The 6,000-nt window shown below is 49.2% G+C and overlaps 1 protein-coding gene across 3 annotated transcripts in view; it reads left to right on the forward strand.

The window, feature by feature from the left end:
* The window catches only part of SOX5 (SRY-box 5), a 671,039-nt gene that overhangs the window by 74,515 nt on the left and 590,524 nt on the right, over positions 1 to 6,000 (forward strand). The window contains exon 2 of one of the 3 annotated variants that reach the window (XM_019515641.1): positions 4,447 to 4,527. The exons of the other annotated variants lie outside the window; for them this stretch is intronic. The gene's annotated coding sequence lies outside the window, so the exon portion shown is untranslated. The remainder of the gene's footprint in view (positions 1 to 4,446; positions 4,528 to 6,000) is intronic. 3 annotated transcript variants of the gene reach the window in all.

The following is a 6,000-nucleotide window of genomic DNA, read 5'->3' on the forward strand; positions in this document are numbered from 1 at the left end:
TCAGTGCCAGTGAAGAAAAAAGAACGCTGCCTCCTGAATCACGGCCATTGCTTTCTGCAGCACTCCGAAAGTGCCCTGCATAGCTCTTGTGCAAGTACTTACTGGGACTGACTACTTGACATATGGGATAGGACAGACTGACACCTGGAGGTGGCAAAGCTACAGGCATTTTTGTACTATTATTCTATTTAGCTACGAAAACATGACTGCCTGGATTCTCTAAAGTGATCGCCACTATAGCAATGCCAATAGATCCTGCTACTTACTGCAAGAAGAAACCTACTCCAAAAGTTGTGTGAAATTCTGGACCCATTAAAGGTAGTTCCCTTTATTTGCAATGAGCAGTGTAATAGGACACATGTCTGTATATCAAGGGAGGGGGAAAAATCCCCAAATGCAGTTCCTGTCAATTTCAAGAGCACTAAGGCTAAGGATAGAAGTTACACATAAACTGGTTTAAGTGATCAGAAACCAGTTTAAACCTGTAACAGAACAGAAATTCAGTGCACATAAACCACTTTCAAAATGGCCAAAACTGGTTTAATAAACCTGGTTGAATCAAACTTAACTGATTTAGGTCAAACTGAATTTTGGAACTTCTGTCCCAGACCTCTTCCTAGTTTAAGTTAATTCACACTTCCCCAGCACCCCAGGATGCTTTGCAGCCTTGGGCTGGTCTGGACTATCTGCTCCAGCAGAGCAGGGTTGGCCTCACCCCTATCTCCAGTTGGCTGAGAAGGGGGTGACAGTGGGAAACCATGCTCTGGACTGCAGCTGGTTCTTCCTGGCAGGGGACACAGCAGCCCTTGCCAGGCTTCCCCACCCCACCACCCCTGCTCATGGCTATAGCAGCAGGAGTGGGTGGTGTGGCCAGACACCAGTAGCCTGAGGGGAAGGGGGGAAGTTTAACACCCTGTCCTTCCCCTATCCCAGTGGTATGGGACAAGGGAGGGATGGCAATGAAGCTGTGAAGGGATGAGAAGGCAGCGGGCAAAGGGACTGGGGCTACTGGCTGTGCTCAGGGGTTACCAGGAGACACAGCCCCAGGGCCAACCAAGCCTGTGGCGCCAGGGTGTAGGCGAGCCCTGTCACCCATCCCCTGTACGGCCTTGGCTGCAGGACATCCATCTTGCTGCCCAGCTCAGCAGCTGACCCCTGAAGGGGGGGAAACCTGCCCCAGCCGAGAGCCACAGGATTAGTGTGCCAGACTGTGGCCAGGGAAGCTGAGGCCTGATGGGAAGAAACTCGTGCTCCCCAGGAGGGCAGCGATGTGCCACATGGGCCCCTGACAGGCTGGGAGCTGCATCTTTACAGGGCTCCAGGGCCCAGCTACACAGAGCCTTGCCCAGGATGCTGCAGCTGGAGGCAGCCCTGCTTGGAGTGGGGGCTGCAGTAGCTGCCCCTCATGTCCCTTCAAGCCCGCGTCTCCTATGATCCCATGATCCACCAGCCCTGAGGCTGATGCGGGATGGGGGCTGAGAGAGGACAGCAAGCAGGGACTGGGGCCAGGACTGGGGTAGAGCAGTGCTGGTCTGGGGGATGTCCACCCATCCCACCCTGCCTGAGCTGGGAGCCAAAGATGAGCACATTCCCCAGCTCCTGTGGCTGTGCCCAGACCTGCCTCCTGCCTCCTCCCCCTGGAGCTGTCCACCCCCCTACTCCTGGTGTCACTGCGGGACCAGGGCTGGGCAGGCTGTGGCAGGAGCTGGGTGGGCTGTTTTACTGCTGCCAGCAGCACTGGACTGAGCTGGCTCTGGGGGTCCCTGATAGGGTGGTGCTGGGGGCAGGCGGGGCACAGTGCTCCATAAACATGTCTCCATGGGCCACAGCTGCTTTGCATGGGGTGGTGGGGACAACCCATGAACTGGGGCCCAGGGGGCCTCTTGGCCATGCAGGCACAGCCCAGGCTGGGCTATGGGAGTACGTGGTGCAGTGGCTGGTCAGAGGCTGGGCTGCAGGGGCTGCCAGATGGAGACTGAGGGCTGGCTCCTGTGTGGCCAGTGTATGTCCAGGTGCCAGGCAGCAGCTCCAGCTGTGGCTAGCAGGAAGTGCTGCCCTGAGGCAGGCCAGTCTGTCTAGGGAAGAGCAGGTGGGAGGGGCTGAATATGCAGCATTCTCCCCCTGCACATGGGATGCATTGCCCTGTGCCCACGGTGGGAGCTGGTGCAAAGTCCCAGGGGGTTGGAGTGCAAAAAAGCCAAATGCTTGGTCAGCTGGACAGGACAGGATTTTAGGGCCCTGTCCCTGTGTCTGTGATGCTGGGACTATGCAGGGAGCTCATCATTCCCCAGAACTAAATGTCTGCCCCTGGGCACACCCAGAGCTATAGCATCTCCCTCCCTCCCCTGCCCTTGCTGCTTCCCTGGTAGGCCTGTGACAGCCAGCATTGCCTCCACAGGGCCAGGGGGATCCAGACCCTGCAGTGCCATCTGCTGCAGCCACAGGCCTGGTCCTGCAGGCAGGCATGCTGGAGCAGACTCTGGCCCCTCTTGCATGGGTCTGCTCTGCGTCTGCAATACTTTGTTGCTCCTTGGAGCAGGGAACCCAGTGCTTTCGCTGATGGCTTCACTAGGTGACAGGTCCGTGGTGCTGTGGGTAGCCATTAGTGCCAGCAGGGCAGGGCTGGGGCAGGAGGTACAGGGGTCTGCTGGTTAGAGCACTCCCTGGGTGCAGGGCAGGAGATCGTGTCTTCGAGCCCCATCCCCAGCACAGGTGGAGCCCTCACAGGCTTTGGTTCTGCAGCTCAGTGCCTCTTTCCATAGTTTCTAGGGTTGGAAGGGACCTGAGTAGGTCATCTAGTCCGATGATGCACCCAGCAGAGGTTCAGTATAAGGAGAAGCAGCGAGAGCTTCTGACCCAGGAGCATCTGCTGGCCAGGGGATAGAGGACTGGCTGGAGAGCAGACAGTCTGCCCAGGCAAACAGGTGCCCTGGGTAAGACTAGGTGGGGTTTAAACCCCTCCCCAATCATACTCAGCTTGCTGGGGCCTGGCCACCCCCAGCTCAGCTTCCCTCCAGCCTTCCTGCCACTGCAGAAGGGAAGGGAGGGCTCACTCTAGCACCCCCTGGTTTCTAGCCTGAGCCACTGCAGGCATATGGCTTCATTTCTGGAATCAAAAGTGAATGTCTGTTCAGTTGCTTCTTGGTTTAATCTATGCAGGTTAGACAACCCTGCAAAGATTGAATCATTTCAGGCTCAGGCTTTTGGAATGTTTGTACTTAGCCCAAAAGCCAGCCTTGTGCAGTTTTTTTTTGTTTTGTTATTTTTTTAACAGCTGTTTTCACAGGTGGCAGTAAGGGAAGGGAAACTAAGGAGTCATGTTGTATGTAGGGGTCAGGAGGGAGTGGCAATGGGAAGCTGAAGTTTGCTTCTGAAGATGTCCAAAATGCTTAAAATTTGACAGATTTTTTCTTTTTGTCCTCCTGCACAATAATGACCATTTGCATTTTATTTCAAATGCTGCAGAGAACCAAATGAACTCTTGCCATCCAACTACATCTGTTGTTTGCTTCTTCCAGAATAAATATTGCAGTTCCTGATGCTGAAACAGCTGGAAATCTTGCATTCATTTGTTTTCTTTGAGATGCAGTGTGTCCTGTGGGCTTACCTGATGATACCACTTGTGTACTTTTTATTTTATATGGCAAGCTAGAAAAAGATGTTCTGTACCAGTCTTCTGAGGCCACAGTTTTCAAACCTGGTATCCAGTAAGTCTCAGCCAAGGTACAGTGACACCCTAGGGTGCCACAAGATCCCTTTAAGGGTACCACAGGGTGCTGTGCAATATTGCTCTATTATTTTGCCATAGTAAAAACACAAGTGAAAACTAGGAGCTTTTTTCAAGGGGTGCCTTGAGTCTAAGAATGTTAAGAACCACTGATCTAGCACATGGCTCTGAGGCCACTTTTATTCAGGTGTTTCAATGCACCTTTGTTATTGGAGGTATAGAGCACCTGTAACAGCTGGTTTCTATTAGAATCATTTAAGCCAAAGAATAATTTCTGCCTTCAGAAATGTGCTATATTTGTACAATGGGGTCTTGGCCTTTGATATAAACCTTTAGGTGCTACAGAGGCACAAGGAAATAAAATAATGGCAGTGCAACTGCAGGGGCTGTGCATTACACTCCTTCACTGCTAGGCTTCCTGGTTTTCAAACTTTGCTTTGTTTTGTTTTTATTTTACTCTGCAATCTGTATTGTCTCTCTGCGATGGCAGGCATCAATATTTGCAATAGTGCATGCTCAACTGACTAAGGCTCATTACCAGCTTTTGTTCTGCTGGCTATCATGAAGAATATAATGTGACCCTGCTATGATTCATACCAGTTGTGCTTTGCTGTGGGTGGGGACATGGGGTGGAGGTGGGGGGCAGAGGTGGAGTAACATAAACATATAAACAGTGCATAGAAATAAAGAAAGGCATCTTTTGTTATATCTGATTTCAGTAGAAGTTCCTGCTTGTGCTGCTGAAGATAGTCTGGGAAGATTAGAAGAAACTCAGCTGAGGCAGGACAAAGGAAGACTGTGTAAGTGGGATCAAGCCTGTTTGCTCAGTGGAGCTCTCTATCTAGTTGTTGACAGATGTAGCTGTTGCAGAATTAGGCCTTGCAGGCTCCTCCTTCTGATTGTTAAGTGACAATGGTTGTGGTGGTAAATAGCAGTGGAGTGCACAATGAATCTCTTATTTGTTTGTAGATTGTAGCCTGGGAGGGGGATTTTGCAATCACAGTGTTTAGTTAAGAAGCGTATGGGGACCATTAAAGCATTTTAACTTTTGCTCCTGTGTTTTTCAGGTCATGAAGTCTTGTGGCTTGTTGGGAAGGGAAGGAAAGGGAGAGAAAAAAAGATAGGACTGCAAAAATATTAGGATGCTTATAGTTCTCTTAACTGCTAAGGAATCATCAAGAGTTTCAGTTCACCAAATTAACATGTAATATGATGGATGGGACCCTGCGGTGCCATCTAAATAGGGGCTTTTCCTTTTGCAGACATACTAATCTGCCACAGGATACTTGCTGCTATCTCAGCTCAGGGAAGTTCCTTTCAATGCCAAGTCACAGCTTGTAATGTTAACAAATACCGTGTACCATAATTTGCACTTTAATAGCATTATGGCACTTAAAAAATAAAAAACAAAAGTCAGCAAACCAGAACAAGTGATCCAGGTACTGCAGAAGGAGAAAGCAGCACAAATAGTCCAGTAATTTGTTTTTGTTTTTTAACCCAAAATATACAGGAAATGGAAATCTCAGGTATCTTTTAGCTATCAGAGACGCCCAGAGTACATTTTATGGCTAAGTGAGGGAGTACAGATTAGAAGAAAGCAGTCAGATGTAATGAATCTTAACTCTAAATGAGTTTTTACAAATTTTAGGACAGAACAGTTTTATTTAGGAGAAAGGGCTCTTTATTTTACTCCATGGCTCAAAACACACCGTCTCATTGGAAGTGCTAACAAACACATTCAGCAATAGGTCACCACTTGCTCAGGCAATAAAGAGCCATTCTTTCCCCATGTTTTGCAGAAGTCTAAGCCTCAGGTACCTTTGACAGAGCTGTAAATAATTATTTGTGTGTTTGTGAGAGAGTTTGAACAATCTGATGAAGAGAACTTTAATAACCTTGGTGTCACATCTGGAGTACAATCCATTTTCACTTTATTGTGACCCTCTGCCTCCCCTTTTGAATGTCATTTATCTATTTCAGATCTTGACCTCAAGGCCATGGTAATTTAGGACTCCTGTCACTGAAAATGCAGTCCATGTTATTGGGTAAAGTAGTGATTCAACCAGGGTGCCACAGAACCACATCCTTTGAAGGGTGCCATGAGGTGGGAGAAGATAAGTGTAGGCTCAAGCTTGTCCCTACCTGCCTGTCTCTCACGCTCACTCCCACTGTCTAGCCCCTCTACAAGGACATAAGGATTATAATATATAAATTAGCTTTTGAAATTGAGCACCATTCATAGTTTCATAGTTTCTAGGGTCAGAAGGGACCTG

This window comes from Gavialis gangeticus, unplaced genomic scaffold (genome assembly GCF_001723915.1).
Source record: "Gavialis gangeticus isolate Ggan-Ray unplaced genomic scaffold, GavGan_comp1, whole genome shotgun sequence".
Classification (NCBI taxonomy): Eukaryota; Metazoa; Chordata; order Crocodylia; family Gavialidae; genus Gavialis; species Gavialis gangeticus.